At 47.0% G+C, this 18,946-nt stretch overlaps 1 long non-coding RNA gene across 6 annotated transcripts in view; it reads left to right on the forward strand.

Moving 5' to 3' along the window:
• The window catches only part of LOC141577139 (uncharacterized), a 440,247-nt gene that overhangs the window by 374,094 nt on the left and 47,207 nt on the right, over positions 1-18,946 (forward strand). Inside the window, exon 1 of one of the 6 annotated variants that reach the window (XR_012505765.1) lies at positions 9,293-9,429. The exons of 4 other annotated variants lie outside the window; for them this stretch is intronic. This is a non-coding gene — a long non-coding RNA (uncharacterized LOC141577139). Of the gene's footprint in view, positions 1-9,292; positions 9,430-15,391; positions 15,492-18,946 lie in introns of those variants that run through there. One more of the 6 variants, XR_012505768.1, reaches the window with a different exon arrangement.

Raw genomic sequence — 18,946 nt, forward strand, 5'->3', positions numbered from 1 at the left:
GCTACACAGCTAATTGTCAAGAAAGTGAGGGGAAATCCTCAGAAGCCAAGACAAACCAGAAAGCAGGGATTCTGGGAGATAAGCGAGCCTTAGAAGCCCTGGGGTGCCTGTTGGCTCCTGAACTGAGTTTTAGTTGCCCTGACAGGAGGGCAGGAGGTGAGCCCAAGTCCTCTCACACTGGGAGTTGGATGGCTGATCATATGTAAGGCCAAGCCCATCCCGAGAAGCCTGGTTTACTAAAGGTTGAACTAGGGAAAAAAATCCTCAAGGCAAGAAAGTAAGGAATGTCAATATTTTTGGAAGAGTGGAAAAATAACAAATCCAAAGTAAGGATATAGTTTAAAGCTGTTCTGGCATGAGAGTGACCACAAACTCCTGGCAGAAAAGCACAGCTATTCCTGGAATGAGAAGTTGTGTTTTGAGTGGATCAGTGAACAGCCATTCCGAAAAAGGCCTCCAGAGTATTGTGGATCAAGACACTGGACCACAAACACATCTCTTCCAAAGGTCATTTAAATAACCAGAAATTTTTTAAAGGAAAGAAGCCACAATCATATTTCTATTTATTGACATTACTATATGCTAGGAATTCAGAGGTAACTATGTGAAGGAAACTTAGCATAGAAGCTGTGGATGTGCCTGCACGCAGGACATTTCACAGAAGTGGCCGGACTTGTCTGCAAACAGAAATTCCTGCCAAGGGACTCTGCCCGTTCCCAGGGGAAACATTGCTTGCAGACAAGAATGTTTAGTAGTTCCTCAAAAGGAACAGGCCTGGGAACAGGAGAGTCTGAGTGTAATTAAGATAAGGAAGCCTTAGATGTAGTGCACATGGGTCAACCTAAAAAATGTTTACTCTCTGTGCTTGGCAAGAGTTACTCCTTTGTGTAGATGGTATAAAAAATAAAGGAACCCGAATCTCGGGAGACATTTTGCACCACAGCAGCTCTCTGATTCATTTCGTCGGCAACAACTATGGAGTTGTCTCCTATTTTATGGACCTTACTTTCTCTTTGGGGAGACAAACTGACATAGTCGGGGAGCTTGGTAGAGGGAGGTGTTAGTCTGTTGCAATTAGCCAGGAGAGGAGATTAAGAAAGCAGTGAAGGGTGGGTGAACTTTTTAGCTGAGGACAGACAGTCTTGTTCAGTTGGCTTTTAATTGCAGGCTCAATGAGTAGTCACTGGAGGGAATAGATCTTACGGAGGATGGACTTAGCTCAGGCCTCTTTAGAATGGACAAGTGAACCTGGAGAAAGACAGTCAAATCTGTGCAGACATTGAAGTTCACTTGAACGTGCTGTATCCCTGAGCCAAATATCGGACAAGAAGAAAGCACTTCTTGAGGACAGAGGAGTGGTTTTTAAGGTTCTCCAAGAATGAATCCCAGGGAACCGAGATGGCCAGTTGTCAAACTGTGACTTTGCAATTTGGACGGTGTATCCACCAAGGTTATTGGCATTTTATGGGTTTCCATTTCTCGTTAATACATGTCAGGTGATGAGGACGTGGACACACGTGTTTGACACCTTGTCGAGGTGACTTTGGGTTCCTGCCTAGAAGCATGGGCACAGCTGCGGCTGCGTCATACATCTTGCCGCCCATCCCGCTCCCCGGCTCCGTGATCACTGCAGAGTCGTCCCTTGTTAACCTGTCCATCTCCTCTGTGACATCATAACCCATGAAAAGACCGGAGCGTATTAACTTGACTTTCTTAAAGTCAAAAGAACAGATCTAATATGGAGTCAGATTTGTTTTTCCTATTTCAGTAGTGCCATGGAGAAGGAAGTTTGGGCAGCTTTTTGTAGGGTCCTGGAGGATTTCTCTCTCAGCGTCTGGGTGCCTCTATTGAAAACCCTTCATAGCTGTCTGGCATGCTGTAAAACCACTCCACCTGTTTTGCCCTGAAGATGTGTTCAGTTTATAACTCATCTCTACTCCTTGGAAAACAACTCAATAAAAACTCAGTTGGTTTTCCACCAGCCATGGGCAGGGATGAGGGATAGCATGTTACTATTTTATAAAATAATAATAATAATAATAATAATAATAATAATAATAATAATAATAATAATAATAATAATAATAATAATAAATAATATTAATAAATAACAACAACAACAACAATAATAATAATAATAAAATTAATAATAATAAAAGAAGTTTTAAAACAGCACTGGGCACATAGGAGAGAGTCAATAAATGCTTCCTGGCTGAAATCAAAAGTGATGGCTCAGTGATTCCATGGCTGCTGTATTTGCTGAACTTGTTACTACTTTGCTCCATTACACTTTTTTTAAACTGAAAAAGAAACACATGCATATGGTTAAAAACAATTCAAACAGCACAAAAATACACAAGTGAAAGAAGTTTTCCCTCATCCTCTGTTCTTCCAGCCGTCCCTGGAGATGCCACTGTTTACTATCCTTTGGGTGCTTTTCCAGATATGCTATGAACATTCCCACCTATGCATGTAAATTCCTTTAAAGTTTTAGTTATTTTTAACTTAAAGGGATTTAAATCCTCAAGTGGCTTCTGCCCGGGTAATGGAACAGAACAAATCTGACTGCATATTAGATTTTTTCATTTGACTTTAACCGTATGCTCTTTCTCCTAGGCTTCATCTTGCTTGTAAAACAGTGTTGCCTAGAGCCTGAAATATACAGAAGAGCCTATTCTGAAGGCTCTGACCTTTAAGGATATTTAACACTTTTCCTTTCATAAAATGATAACAAGTTACAGAATAGAAAATAACTTTTGTTTTGTTGGAGGTTTACAGAGATTTGACCCAGGCAGATAGCTGCAAGAACAAAGGATTCTAACAACAAGGAATTCCTACACCAAGAAGTTTGCAACAACCAAGCACGTAGGAAACGAGCCTGAATTCTGACTTGGGGAGATGGTTTTCCAGGACATTAGTTTGCCATCTAGCTCTACAGAAACTTGCTTTTCCATGCCCCAGCAGCGGGTCTTCCAACTTATTGGCCTGTCCTGCACTGAGGAGAATGAATTTGGACTCGGTAACACTCCTATCTACCTAGCAAGCTGGGCACTGGAACTGAGGACAGCTCTCCCACACCCAGGAACCTACTGTGAGCCCTTGATGGTTACACTTGGGTTAGGTGTGTTTTACCCAGGAGGGATGGGACTATGCACCAAAAATCAGGCAGTCTGCTCTGTCTGGGGCTCTGATCGTGTACCTCCCGCTCCCCGCAAGGCCAACACCTGGGACAGTGGAGCTAAGGCAGAGATCGTGCCTGCCTGTTTCCCAGCCTGTAAAAGGGGAATATGTACACTTCCCAAGGTAGTTCTGAGAGACAACACCTGCGGGTGCTTGGTTCCCAGAGCTAAAGGAAACCCAGCTCCGCGTGGGGACAACGGGTGTGATCCCCGTAGGGGTTCTGCAGAGGCATCGGCTGGAGGGCTGGACCAGGGAGGTAAAACTTGAGCTGCGGGCCTTGAAGGGTTACAGAATGGTACAGAGGCAGGACTGCCGCCTCCTTCGGGGTGCCCCAGAAGTAAAGCTTTTTCTTTACATCTCCGCTACTCCCCTCCCCTCTCCAGATCCCTACCTACTCTCTGCTCCTCCTGTCCATCTGTCTCCCTCCACTTTTCCCCTCCTCTCCTCCTCCCCCATCTTCACCCTCCATCGATGCCCCAGCCTCTATCACAGAACCTAGAGGATCTCTGGCCTTCCTGCGCATGCGCAGTCGGTGCCAGCTGGACCGCGGGTTGAAAGCTCCAGCTCCGAGCTGGGAATCGGCCACAAAGTCTTCTCAGCTCTGTCGCTCGGTAGGCCTTTGGCTCCTGCCCGAGGCCGGGGCCTCTGGCTGTGGAAATGCAAGGTGGGGGCTCCCGGGAAAGGGCTCAGGCGGCTGCGGGAGGGCGGTCCTCGTGTCAAAGCCCGCGAGGGAGCGAGTCTGCGTGTGTTCAGCTGAATTGCTCGGGCCAGACCCCTCTGCTCGCGCCACCTACCCCGGCGCCCCGGCCACAGCTGTCCAGGGCCAGGTGTGCACCTGCCGCTTCTCGCCCCAGCCAGGCTCCCCTCAGTCCGCGGCTAGCGACACCTTCCCCTCTCCCGCCCACGAGTCCTATCCTCCTGGGCTTCCTCTCCTTGGCCGCCGGCTTGTCCCTGCCCCTGTGAGGGCTGTGTCCCGGGTGGGCGGGTTCTGCGGACCCGATCTGGGGGGCGGGCGGCTGGGGCTCGGGCTGGCCTCCGAGCAGGGCTGCAGCCCGCGCCCCCCCACGCTTTCCCTGCCCTGTGACCACGGGGCTGCCCTCCTCTCCCTTTCCAGCTCCCTGAGGACAAGCTCAGCGGCATGCGCCCTGCACCCCGGGCTTAGAGCCTCCGGCTGTAAAGCCCAGTTTCTCCTGGTGGAGTCTGGAAAAGGGAGCGCCAGTGCTGAGGGATTTTCCGTCTCCCCCCTCAGTGTTTCTGCCCCAGGTAAGTACCTTGAACAATTTCAGGTGTTATGATGGCGGTGCTTGTTGATGTCACGTGTTTTTATAGTGCCAGGAATTACAGTGTTGAAAGCAGGGCTTGGTTCAGTTAAAAATGAGCTGAAGGCATGAGGCTGTGTCATGCTCCTTCCTTCCCTTTCCCAGGGCGAAACGTGTGACAGTCGATTTTAAAAACATAGTTACAGTCCCTAACTAGCCCAGCCCAGCTAGTGTGTGTTAACAGGAACAGCACCACCAGAGGCGTTGGAGACCCACGGACATTGCAGTCCTAAAAAGCTCCTGGCACAGTTTAGTTTGTTTTGGTTTTTTGTTTTTATTAAATTGTGGGGTAGACTAGTTGTATATAGGGAAAAATAATTGTCAAGGAATATTTTTTCATATAACAGCTTTATTGTGATATTGTTCACACACCATGAAGTCCACCCATTTAAATGGTACAATTCAGCAGCTTTTAGCATTTTCACAGTGGTGCAACCATTATTATTCCAGAACGTTTTCATCACTTCAGAAAGAACAGTGGAAATGAATGACCTATCCACCCCTCCCCAGTGGTGGTTCTAAAGAAGTTTCTTGGCTGTTCCTGACCATAAATTAACTTGTTACATTCCATGAAAAGCCTGGTAGGAATTCTAATCAGAATTGCATTGAATCTGTCTATCAAAACAGGAAGAATAAATGTCTTTATGGCATAAACTTCTTCTACCTATGAATATATCTGGGACCCTATCTTTTCATCTCTCCAAATCCTGGCCCATGGGAAGTCCTCACTAATTGTTGGGCTTGTGAATGATGAGATTCTATACATCATTAGTTGCCACTGTAGCCTTTTACAGAAGAGAAAAGTAACCTCAGTGAAGCCAAGTGACTGTCTGATGGTCAGAAAGAGTGACAGTCAGTGCTGGAGTGATCCAGTGGACTTGGTGCTTGTAACCAGAATTCTCCACCACCTACAGCTAAGGGGATAAGAGTGTTCTTTAATTTTATCTTAATGGCGTTGATTTTATTTATACTTATTTTTTAAAATTATTTTTATTGAAGTGTAGTCAATTTACAATGTTAGTTTCAGGTGTACAGCAGAGATTCAGTTATAAACATATGCATATGTATATACATTTGTTTTAGATTGTTTTTAGCACAACTCATTACAAGAAATTGAATATAGTTCCCTGTGCTATATAGTAGGTCCTTGTCATTTATTTTATATTTATTAATGTGTATCTGTTAATCCCCCCTTTCCTGCCTGCTAACCACAGTTGGCTTTCTATGCCCATGAGTCCATTTCTAGCAGCATCGTTTTTCCTAGTAACATACGCTGGTTGACTGCTTTCAGCTTCAGTAATTCCATCTTATCTGTGGGCACTTTTCTTCTGGTGGGGCTTTATGTGGTTTGCACACATGATAATAGAGATTTGTGCTTGGGAGAACTCCAGGCCTCGTGTAGTTCCTGGAACAGAGTGCCCACTGAGTTGATGCTTGAACTGGGAAAAAAGCAGAGTAAGTGTTGGAATTTGCACAATGGTTGAGACTTCCAGGTTTCTATAACCTGTTTAGCCCACATTAATATTGGCTGCACCCATACTGGGTAATTTGGTGGAACTTCATGTTATGGTGGTGTAGAGACAGGGCCTTGTATGCTTCTTCTCTTTCCTTTTTCTAACACTCATTCTCCTGGGTCTCCCAGATCCTCCCCCAGCAGTGCCCAGGGCTGGCTTGATGCTGCGCTGAAGCAATAATTGTTAATAAGGCCCTTTCCTCATCTCTTCTGAACTTCCGTTTCTTTCTCTGCACAATGAGGGCTTAGACTAGATAAGTGCTTTTCAGTTTCTTTTAAAGCCATGTTTCCTTTGAGAAACAGAAAATGCAAATCTCTCCTCCCATCCGAACCCTTTAGATTTTGATATGTCCTCCAGGGAGTGACATAGCTCTTTGTGGAAAATTGAAGTTATTGTGATTCCAGGTGGCACAGAAAAGACTCTTCAGAAATTTATTGCAGGGAGAGGGCAGGAAAGGGGCAGCGTGTCACACTTTCTAGTGTGAGCACTGGAACAGGGACTTGGGTTTAAATACGGTGTCTGACGTGGCCTCTAATCTTGTACAATATGATAAACTTCTCTACCTCAGTTTCTTAATGTGTCAAGTTGGGGTGATAATATTTTAAGGCTTTTGTGAAACATTATACACATAAGCCATCTGTGTCTCGGTAGAAACAAGACCTGCTAGGGAGTCAGGGATTTCTTTAAGAAAAAATCTTGTCCATAGCACTCTGTCGGTGTGTATTTTGAATTACCTGGAGGGCGAGGGTTGAGTCTAAAGTCCATCGTGGGGCAGGTGGCCGATAGTTCTCTGTGCCCCAGATTGCCCCCTCCTCCCCAGTCCTCTTCCTCAGTCCAGGATGAAGTTCCCTAGTAGATTTACACAGAGGTCTTGTGGAAATGGCTTTTCATTTTATTGTTTCATGAAGGAGGGCTGCCATCATGATCTCTGTGCTCAGGTTTTGGTGACCTGAAGGCTATGCAATTGGGGGTTTCTATTAAATAAAAAAATATTACAAATAGAAAATTAGAACAAGGGTGGTGACAGGGGCTCTTGGAAGTGGGGACCATTAGCTTTGTTAGCTTCAGGTGTAGTGGCCTTTGGCCACGAGGACCCATCCTCGTGCTCTGAAGTTGGAGGGATTAGTGGGTTCAGTGGGAATGTTAACTGAGTGTATCTCATGGGCTAGGCATTGTCGTACTTGTACTGTGTGTTCCTTATTTGAGACAATGAGCTCATTTAACCTCAATAGCCTCTTTAAAATATTAGACTTTTTATTTTGAGATGTAATGTAGGTTCCCCTGTACTTGTAGGAGATAATATGCGGAGGACCTATGGACACTTTGCCCAATTTTCCTTAATGGTTCCATCTTGCAAAGTTGGGGTACAATTCATTACTGACTTACTAACCCTTTCAGGTTTGTGTTATTGCCCTCATTTCTATCTATGATTAAACTGGGGCTTAGAGAAGCACACAGGCCTGCCCAGGTCACCCACATGTTTAGTGTGCAGTCGGGTGTAACGTGGGCTTGGGATTTCCAGGAAGTACCATTATGATGGTCTGTGGCAGGGAGCAGCATTCACTTTGCTTGTTTATTCATTCATTGAACATTTATTGAGTAACCTCTGTGGGTCAGATGCTTTCACAGGCTTATCTGATTCTTCAGCAGTACTGAGAATCAAGTATTGTTTTGTTTTTTTAATCTGAGAAAATTAGCTCTGAGAGTTTATAACACCCCTCAAAGGAAATATAGCTCATAAAGGAGGGATAGTAAATTTGTACAGTCCCCCCTCTTTATGCAGGTGGTACCCTAGGCATTTTACATTTGCAAACTTCCGTAATCCAGATATATTCTTGTAAGGCAGGGATTTTTTTTAAATTGAAGTATAGTCGTTTACAATGTTGTGTCAATTGCAAGGTGTTTTTTGAAATTTGAATTAAAAAATATTTTTTGAGAAGGGTAATTAGGTTTATTCATTTGTTTCATTTTTTAAAATGAGGTACAGGGGATTGAACCCAGGACCTCGTACATGTTATGTATGTGCTCTACCACTGAACTGTACCCTCCTCCACAAGGCAAGTTTTCTTATCCATTATTCTGCAGTTTAGGAGTTCAAATAAATTGGTGTTGAAATCCAGATCTTTTGATCCTACTGCGGTTCTTTTCTTTATAATCTGCTGAAGGGGGTTGGGGAAAGCAGTTCCTTTGTTCATTTCTTTATTCAGCAGTGTTGAGCACTGACTTTGCATCAGGGTCTTGCTAGGTGCTTGGAAACAGTAAACAAGAGATGACCCTTCTGTGCAGGGGCAGGAAGCCTAGACCAAAAGCTGGGTAATGTGATTCGAGCTACGGTATCCATGTACAGACTCTGAGGACAAACTGTACCCCCGGCTTTGCTTGTGCTTCCCTTTCCTTCTGGCTGGTACACACCAGGTCACCGCAACCCAGAGGCGCCCGCAGCCCACAGCACAGTATTTACCTCGATCTCCTCTCCCCTCTCTGCAGGGCCTGCAACATGAGCATCCCTGACTACGTGCAGTGTGCTGAGGAATACGAGACTCTCCCCGTGGTCTTCCAACCCGTGGGGATCATTTCAGACGACAATTTCTTTTGCATCTATAAACGAATCTCCTTGGTGAGCCAGATCAGACCGTGCGGCTCCCAGTGGGCACTCTGTATCCACTACAGGCACCACTATGCGTTCGAGAATGCGTGGAGTGACTTCCAGACCCACCGCACGGTCGTGGGCCTTGTCACCATTACCGACTGCCTCTCGGCCAAGGCCTTCGAGAAGCTCCATGTGCAGAGGAGCTGTATGGCACCTCGCTTAATGACTCTCAGCTCTTTGTCTTTGTGCTGCATGGGGAGGTAGCCGAGCAGCTGCGCACCGACGTGGACTTCAAACTACGAGGACTGCAGGGTGGTGGAGAAGAGGATCAAGGACTTCACTGAGTCACTCTTCATCTTGCTCAAGTCCAAGTGGCTGGATGGGACCCCAACAAGTCTGGGGAAAGGATCCCCCTCCTCTGCACCTTGTTTGAGAAGGAGGACTTCATGGGACTGGACACAGACAGCAGGTAAGTCTACCTGGAGGCCCGGCCACCCTGGCTGTGTGCCGGGTTCCTTCCCTACATCCAGGAAGGGATCAGCAAGGAAGAGGGCTGTCTTGTACCCAAGGGCGGAGGGAGGTGCAGCCCGACGGTTTACAGACATTTAAAAGTGAATCTGCCTTTGTTTCAGAGAGATCCTTTTAGGGTCAGTGTGGAGACTTCCTCCAGCTTTTCAGCTAGGACCCCTGGTGGGACCCCTGGAGTTGCTGTCCAATAGAGTAGCCACAGCCACTGATGCTATGAGCGCTGGGGAAGAGGCTGGTCTGAGCTGAGATGTGCTGTAGGTCAAATGCACATCAGACGCTGAGACTTGTCTAGTAAAAAGTATGTAAACTATCTTGTTACTTTCATATATTGATTACATGTCAAAATGATACTATTTTACATACAGCAGATTAAGTAAGATCTGTTCTTAAAATCAGTTTCTAGTATCTGTTTTTTGTTTGTTTGATTGGTTCTTTGTTTACCGTTTTAAATGTGGCAACTGAAGCTTTCTTTAAATGGCTCTCATTTCAATTTTGTTAGGCAGCCTGTCCTGGGACATTCTCATCCCTTTGCTTATAGATGAGATGCTGAATCCCGAGAGGCCGAACGAGTCACTGGTTGTGCTGGGTCTGGAGCCGGTGTCTCCTGCCTCCCAGGCCCAGCACCTGCTGGGTTCAGGCCCTCTCTTCCTCCCCGACAGCCATCATGCCAAGTTAGGACATCAGAAACACCTCCAGGGAATTCCGGATGAACTCCTTATGCAGGGAAAGGCGTATCACGGAGTATGAGACAAAGCAGGGAAAGATTCATCCTCACTTTGTCCCTGTGATTAAGTCAACGGCCCCACTTTTGCCTTGGAAGTGCAGACGAGCTCTCCTGGGCTTACTACCCCCCACCTTCTGCTCTGTTTCCCCGTGTATCTATCATGCTTTCCCTCGGTCAGAAGAGGTGAGATGCCTTTGCCCAGAAGTCGTTCCCCTTTGCTGGGGAGATTGAGGGAAGCTGTGCCCCCACGGCCAACGGCCTCGGGCCTTGAGTCTGGAGGGCACTCATGGCGGTACCACAGGTGACGGTCGGAGGACCTGGCACGTGCTGCCGGGCCCGCTGTGGAGGCAGTGCTCTGTGATTCATGAACTTACCTAAGATCAAATCCTACTTTCTGGTTGTTGGTAAGTTGGAGGAGAAAATGCCAGAGAATTGATAAAAAGAAAGTCCAGACCAGCCCTGTGAGTGAGAGGCACACGGGGCCCGAGTCCCACTTGCGTGTGGTGCCTGGCGGGCTCTGGATGAATTTTCTGTTCCTCCCGGACATACCTCTATGACTTTAGTAAGGGGTGAGACATGTAGTGGCCATGATCTGTATTTGTCCTCGCAGGGCCCTGTGATCTACACGCCCACACCCCCTTCTGCTCCTTGGGGATGAGGTGGCAGGTTTAGGTGCTTGGGCACTGCTATGGGCACAGCTGCCAGCATAGGGCTACACCGAGGCTGGCTCCGTTCACCTCAAATGTCACCTCCTGCTGAGCCCCCAGGCTTTAGTCAAGGTAGCTGCATCAGTGCAACGTAAGCAGGGACCATGTTCTCTCCCTGGACAGACTGGTGGGTGAGCAGTGGAAGCCTGGAGTCCTGCCCAAGCCCCATGGCTAGTGCCTCCTCTTTGTCATAGGAGGCACTGGTGACATTTTTGCTCAGCAACTGTTTGGTTCTGAGTCTCCAGACCCACCAGAGAATGCCAGCTTGTTTTTGCCTTTTGAACTCTGCCCTTGGGATTTGGCGGAGTAGCTGGATGTGTGCTTAGCCCATAGTGTTGACACTGTCACCATTGTTTACCCAGAACCTCGTGTACCAGGCATGGCTCTCGGCATCAAAATACAGCAGCCAATTAAACTCCCTCCTGGTGGATCTGTCTGTTTTGGTACCATAAGGGCTTAGCCAGCATCTGAACGTCAGTGAGATAACGCGGCCAGTGAGCTCGGGTCAAGCACGTTCTCCTCCAGTCACTTTTACTCCATTGTTGCTTTTACTATTCCACAGTCATTAATTTTTAAAACAATGCTTTGGTGCAGGAGCAGAGACTAATTCTCTCCTGCTACTCTCGTTGGGAGTGAGTAAAACTTTCCAGCCTGTAATGCGACCACATTTTGTGGCTTAAAAGCTGCCTAGATGCATGTATGTGGAGTTTTGGTTAGGGGCACTGACGACGTTGGGATCCCCAAGCAGCGTCGCTCCCCTCAGGCCCCTGCCTTCCCTGGAGCAGGAGGTGAGTGTGGGTCTCACCATCCCCGCGTTCCTGGCCTCACAGACTCACGTAAATTCTTGTACTTGCTGTCAAAGTCATTCTTGTTCTTGTGTGTTTCTAATTTTCGCTTGTTCCTCTTTTCCTTTTTCTTTATTCCTTTTTCTCTTGTACCGTGCAGTTGCGTCTGAAAAGGTGGCTGTGCATATCCTGCATTGGAAATAGCTAGATCGCCCTCCGTGCTGTCTCCATTGCTTTAAGGAGCAGAAACATTTCAGCTGCCTTGATCCATGCATTATCCTAGTCATCTTGTTATTTTCTAATTTTTTGGAATATTGCTTTGTTAGCACATCACCCACTGGTGTTTGATACCTGTGAAAATCTTTGCTTTGAGGAACCTGTTTGGTCCTACTTATATTTGGTGACAAATGCACCCTTATTCAATTAGTTTGATTGTTTTGAAGAAGTGAGATGCGAATTGATTTAGGCGGCTGTTGAGGGATTCTTTTCATGGAGTATTTAATCTTGTCAAGTCAAAGTCTGCAGCATCTTGCTCGATTCCTGCTTTTACACAAACGTGCTCAGCACGCGGTTCCTGGCTGTCTCTGTGTGACGTGCGTGACGGCGCTTCCTGACCGGCAGTCACTGGTGAGGAAGCGGCAGGCTCGGGGGTGAGCAGCTGCAGGGGACATTGTTGGAGGAATCAGTCACCGTTTGGTTATTTTTTTTTTTTTTGCATTCAACTTCCCCGTGCCATTTACTTTATTTTTCCTTCATAAAGGGGCAGAAGTGGGTCTAAAATCCATGCCACTCTTTTGTTCCCTTTACTAGGCTGGTTTTTCTTAGTACCAGGACAACATGGCCTTCTTCTAAGTAGCTGGCTCACATGGATCTGGTGGACACAGGGACTATTAAAGGGACCGTAGCTTCCTCTCTGCTCCAGCCAGTGGGCATTCAGAGCCGGGTCTGTGGTTTGCCTCAGCAGCCGTGCAGGCCTCCCTTCACCTGCCTTTACTTTTAACCCATGTTGGCATTAAAGAGCTGACTCCATGTTTGTTGCAGCTGACGTCCCCCACTGACGGCCGTGTCGTTAGTTTGCGGTAGTGAGTCTCCAACCCCAAGTCAGCCATGAAGGAAGATGTTTTGGCCAATCTAAGACCTTGGATTCTCACCCCTACCCTTGTTCATCTCACCCAGGGGAAGGGTTTGGCCACCACCATCATGCTGATCATGAGGCCTTGTTTCTCCTTTCATGCTCTAGTCCAAATGTGGACACTTCATCCTTCACTGACTTGGTCTCGCTTGATACAGGCCAGACATTCTGAAAGAGTCCATCACATTCTCGGGGGGAACAGAACAGAAGTAAGTCTCGCAAGTAGAAGGAGTCTAGGCTGTCCGGGTTGGCAAATGCAGGCTGGGATCTGTGATTGGTGGGCTGTGCCCTGGACACAGGTCTTTCCCGTGGCTCACGAGCGCCCAGGGGTCGGAGTGAAGACAGCCTTGCTTGGGCTTCTCCATCCTCATCTGCTCAGTGGCAAGTGTGTCTGCTAATAGGAGCTCCAACAGACCTCGGGACCTTCAAAGCTCAGATCACGGGAGAACTTTGAGTCCCTTCTCCAGGGCCTCCTTTGTGAGAATCCAGTGCCTTCTGAGGTGACCGGTGGCAGGAGATGCCTCCCCCTCCAGGGAGCACCCTTCGGAGGACTGTGACTCAGTGCACCTTGCTGTGAGCTTGTGGGGATCCGGCCGTCGTCCCTGCAGAACCAGTCTTGAGATGGGCTTAGCGACGGAAATGACAGGACTAATAATCCAGGCCAGGGCTGGAGGGAGGGAACAGGGGAAATTGAATGTGACCTCAAACACCTAGGTGAGTGCTGGGTCTGTTACTAAAATGGGGAGCATGGGAGGTACCTTCCATAAATTGAATTCCAGAGTAAATCTTGGACATGAGGCATTTTTAAGATGCGATTTTTCGTCCAAGTTTGGACTTCATAGAGGCACTCGGGTCAATGAGCCTGGGGCTGAGTTGAAGGAGCCGGACTAGAGATACACGTTGGGAGTCGTCATTCTTAGCTGGTGTTCACAGCCGCGCATGTGAATTAGATCATCTTGAGAGCTGCAGACTGAGGCTGAGGGGGGGCAGGGCTGTGCCTGGGTTGGAGGAAAGCCCAGACCATGCAGCTTTCGTGTGTCAGTCAGCGGCGTTTGGGATTTTCAGGGCAATGTCATTTATCCTTAAGGGGCCGGGGGGTGGGCAGGGCCAGCCAGGAAGAAATCTGAATGGAGGGTCGTGGCCACGTGTGTGTCTTGGGAAGTTGCAGAGTCTGCAGGGTCCGGGAGGGTAGACTCCTCAGAAGCTGGAGTTGGATTGGGGCGTGGGTTGAAGGTAGTCACACTAACATATCAGGGAGGGAAGAAGGCCTAGGGAGTCCCCGCTCTTCCTGACTCGCTTTCCAATGAACAGAAGGCAGACAGAGGATCTGAGGTGAGAAGGGATGGGCGCTGGGAGAGGAGCCAACCTGGAGAATGGTGCTTGAAAAATTCTGGAATAGTCTCCCTGCAAAATAGAGGTTAAAAAAATCCAGACTCTTAAGAACATTGATAGTGACTGGGGAGGAGGCAGTTGTTTTTCTGGCCTCCTAAGGGTAAGGCATGTATCCAGGGATACACAGAATATTCGGGCAGTCTATTCCGGGCGTTTGGTACCAGGGAAACAGCACAAGTTTAAAGGGGGACAAGGGCAGCGGAGGGAAACTAGCCAGGCCCCGTGTCAGGTACCAGTCGGCCGCCCTACTTGCGTGTTGCATTCACATCCATGCCTCCCAGGTGGGCGGTGGCAGCCCCCTTTTGCGGATTGGCAAGCCTTCTCAGAGGGGTTAAGTTATTGGTCCATTTAGAGGGTAGTAAATGCTGTAACAGGATTCAAGCAGGGTCTTGTCAGACTTCAAGGGCGTGTTTTCTCTACTAATTCCGGTACCTCACTGTTGTACGTGAAATTGTGAAGTGGGTCAGTTTTGGGGCCTTTCAGAAAAAGTACGATTTAAATGCCTCAGGACTGATTCACAAAGCTCTGTGTTCTTTGATTGTTCTGAAGCACCGCAGGGTTTTACGCCCCACAGATGTAAGGTCTTACTCCTTTGACGATGAAGTGGTTGCAAATGATGTACAGGTGCAAAACCAGACTTAGCAGCTTCTGAAGGGAAACTTTCCAATTCTCCCTTGATAGACTTTCTTCTACGGGATGTAGCTGTGCTGCAGCATAGGCCTGAGCTGTCCGTATGGATTGTGGGTTTGATATCCAAATTTAGCATAAAACAGTCAGATGAAGAAAATCAACGTTCACAATTTATTTTTGGGTTTCATTAGACAAGATATACTATCAGGTAATGGCCCATATAGCTAATGAAATTGAGTACAGAACATTGAATTTCTTACTTCTTATTTAGAGTTTTCTTACTGCATAAGTTTGCCTGCTTTGGAACATCAGCTCCTCCACAAGGGCGCTTGTCAGTTTGTTGGTGTGATTGCATTTACACAGTGAATGTAATCTGGGCTTCCTCAGCCCAAACTCTCCAGTGCAGAATCACGGGCTGTAGCCATCTCTTAGTCACGCAAAAACTTCTAAAATTATATGATGCCAGAAAAGAAAGAAGAGAGAGAGAGAGAGATTGCCTTTATCAAAATTCCTTTCAATTCTGACTGCAAACTGTTGTTGAGCAGCTCTGGTTTCCTTTGGATATGAATATATACATTTCTTTGCATGTAACCTGGGTTTTGGACTAGAACACCAAGTCCTTGCTTTCCGCAAGCCACAAAAATAGTAGCCAAATTGTACACATGTGAAATATTTTATTCTTTTTCTGAGAAAGAATCCTTGAATTTGGGACTTCAGGTGTTATTTTTGCTTTTTGCTTCTCCCACCCCTCTTGTAATATCTCACTCCTTCCCAAGTGGCCCCCAATAGGTCGTGGTCCCAAAGGAGCAAGCAAACACCCAGTTGGTCCCCATGCAGTGCTGCTATAGAGGGAGCCCTGTCAAGACATAAAGGATATTATCAGAGAGGGCTTCCTGGAAGAAATGGGCTCTACATTCATTTGTGAAGACAGAGTAAGGGTCAGCCAGTAGAAAGCATGAAGACTGTGGCTCATGTGGCAGAGCAGCCCGGGTAGAGGCCTGGAGGCTTGTGCGGTGGGGACTCGGGGAGAGTGCCATGTGTGGTCCAGGGTTGTGGGTGCCCCTGCTGGGGAGGACACTGGTGAGGGCCTGGGGTGGAGGGCTTTCGAAGAGCTTGGGTTTTACTAGAACTGACAGAGGAGGCAGTGAAGGGTGTCAGCAGGAAGTGACCCTCAGGAAAGGTACTTCTGGATTTGCTTCTGATATTCTACAGTAAGAAAGGTCGGGGCGGACGAGAGCAGGTCTTGCTGTCCCTTTGAGACCCACCCCATCATTCATTTATTCATAACATGCACACTTCTGAGTGTCTAGGGGAGAGAGGTTGGACCCACATTAGTAAGCAAAATATTCCTTGGGAGCTTAGCAGTGTCAGAGGTTGACTTAGCCTAGAATGTTCTAGGAACAGAGGAACAAATTGCGGAGGTTGGAGGGAGGGAAGGCTTCCTTGAGAAACAGTCAAAATGAGCCTGGAGGCAAGTGGGAAGTAGGAGCAGATCAGGGGGCCCCTGAGGTCACTGGGGACCTGGGTACTGAGGTGAGGATGGGCGAGCAGGTTCGGGGGTGGGGCTAGAACTCTACCAGGGAGCCTCTGAAGGGTTTGAAGTGGGGTGATGTAATCAAATTTATGCTTTGGGAAGGCTGCCTTGGCTCCACGTGTGTGTGTGTGTGTGTGTGTGTGTGTGTGTGTGTGTAGCGGGGAAGGGGGGGTTGCCACCAACTGGGGAGTGACATTAGAAGACCATTCACAGGCTGGGAGGCCACAAGTGGGAGAGGGTCGTTGGGGCTGCTTGGGGACGGCAGGGGCCGTGTGGATGCCGGATTTCCTTATGGGGAGGGCTTGTTAGCTGGGCCGCCCTTGCGGCGCCTTTTGGCTTGAAGAAAACAGATGGAGGCCGCCAGGTGGACTTTCCTCTTCTCTTCTTCCCTGCCTTGTGTGATGATCTTAGCTCAGCCAAATTTGGAAGAGAAGAGCTAAGTTCCAGGGTAGCCCAGGACTTTGTTGAGCTCGTCCGAGTGAGATCTGATAGGATTTATGTTTGTGTTCAGATCTGCATGTTCACTTAGCTAGAAACGTCCTATCTTTTGATTTTCCATAGGGGTTTTTACTCTTGATAAAGATTGCTTTCTTGGTGAGAGGAAATTTAATACAGCTGTTGTCTTTCTCAAAAAAATCATATCTTTTAAGAAATTTAATATTCAAAAAATAGGAATATTTAAAAATGATAAAGTAAGGCTTTGGTGTAGTTTCTTTGGTTTCCTAGTTAATGTGGACTTAGAGCCTTTGCATTACTTAATAGCACATCCTTGTCAGTATTTAAAGGGCTGTTAGCGCCCCAGGCCCCACCTCTCAAAACATCATTAAAGTTTGCTCTGAAATAGTGAGGTCATAAAAGTTTTGTTTGCAGAAGCCAAACACTTGGTTTATAATATGAAGCATAGCTCCATTTTTAAAATAATAATAGGTTCAAAATTAAGAAAGTGGAAGATAATTGAGTTTTTTAAAAGCTGAAACATAATCTTTCTTGTGCTAATGTTGAACTGGAAATTTCGAAAATAAAAATCCTACTGTAATAACATCTACGTGGAATACATATATGCTTTCCCGTTTGAAAAATAAGTGCGCAGTGGTTTTCGAAGTCAGGAGCATTCCAGCTCAGATACTGGCATTGATGGTTGCTGGTTTTCAATGGCAGATCCTAAATTTGCCTTCTTAGCTTTTTTTTTTTTTTTTGTAGTGAGAGGGTTGAGTAGTGCTTTGCCAGCATGATTTTGGGGCAATTTGGGGGCAGATGTTGTGAACCAGCAGTGAGATATTTCCATGCATTTTATTTTCTGGACATCACCAAGGCACATGTGGGGTTTGTGCCTGCAGGCTGGGATGCTGTAGGACTCCCTGGTCCATCACAGTTTTGTCCTGGAGCTGCTCTGGTCAGTGAATGATTTTCTGTGGCTTCGAGGTAAGGTGGTCTGATGCACATGATCAGATGTGTAGTTAAAGTGCTATTACATGAAATAAGAGAAACCTAGAAACATGAGGGAGGAGAATTGGCTGAGTTGATATCGGTGGGGAGTCTTCTTAGGTGACTCCCTCCCCGTGATTCCTGCCAATTTCCTCCCCAGCCCTGCACGGTAGTCCTGCCGAAGCAAGCATGCACTTTGCTCAGAAACGGACTGAATTTCCTTGTGCCTCTGTTTGTTGGCTTTTTTTTTTAAAGCACATCTTGCCCTTTGCTTAAATGCCACCCCTGCTAGTCACATCTTACACTCATTCTTCTGGATGTCGTCCATATATAGCTGCTGAATGGATGAACTGAATGTAGTATCTTCATGTAGTGGAACATTATTCATACGTAAGGGTGAATAAAAAGGAAAAAAAAATAAAGGGGAAGATGAAAAAGGCCACCTGTCCTGGGAAGTCCACCCTGACTGCTCAACCCACCCTTTTCCCTTTGAATCCCCACCCCTTATGCTCCACTCTAGTCTTTTTGATAGTACTTACCACCTTCTAATAAACTTTAACGTTTTCAAAAAAAAAAAGAGAGAGATGCTGATACCTCTTCAACATGGAAAAGCCTTGATAATAGCACGTTAAGTGAAAGGAACCAGACATAAACGGCCACATATTGTTGACTTCAGTGATCTGAAATGCGCAGAATAAGCAAATGCAGAGGCAGAGAGCAGGTGATGGTTGCAAGGGGCTGGGTGGAGGGGGATTAGGGAATGACTGATAGTGACAGGGGGTTTCTTCTGGGATAATGGAGTGTTCTGGAAATAGATGGTGGTGAGGGCTGCACAACCATGAGTGTGCAGAAGACTGCTGAGTGCTGTCTCTGGGAGTGCCTGTGGTTGGGGTGGCTTTATTTTGTTCTCACCCTGCAATGTGAACTGTCATCTTGTGCTGAGGCAGTTCTACTCCTGTGAGTGGTGAGGCTCAGACACTTTGCAGAGTCATGTTTCTTTTCTCCCCCTTGCTGAGTGTAGGCAAAAAAGGTTTAAGCCTGAGAAAGTGCTCCATCTGCAGAAATATCTTTCAGTTTTGCATGGTGTAAAAATCTTGAGAGCTTTTTAATCGTTGATGACAGTCTGTGAGGGGAAACAGCCCTTGAAGCCTGGGTGTGACCTGGAAGAGCCGCGCTTCCCTCCCTGACCTGGGTGGGGATTTCACCGCCGTTCAGGCAGTGAAGGGCCCAGACCCGAGAGCGGAGTTGACAATCGTGAATATTTACTTGTATTCGCTGCTTCATCTTGGATATTAATTTCAAGCTGAGTCAGTTTGTGGCGGCAGCCTCATCCTACATCAGGAATTTATAGTATCTGCTCTTTGAAGTGGAGACCAGACAGACTTTTATTATTTAACAGTCTCCCTTAAATTGATATCTCAGATTCCTTTGTAAAAATTAAAACAGCAGAAATACACACGTCCTTTAATGCCAGTCTGACCTGGAT

The sequence above is a fragment of the Camelus bactrianus genome, chromosome 3 (genome assembly GCF_048773025.1).
Source record: "Camelus bactrianus isolate YW-2024 breed Bactrian camel chromosome 3, ASM4877302v1, whole genome shotgun sequence".
Lineage (NCBI taxonomy): Eukaryota > Metazoa > Chordata > Mammalia > Artiodactyla > Camelidae > Camelus > Camelus bactrianus.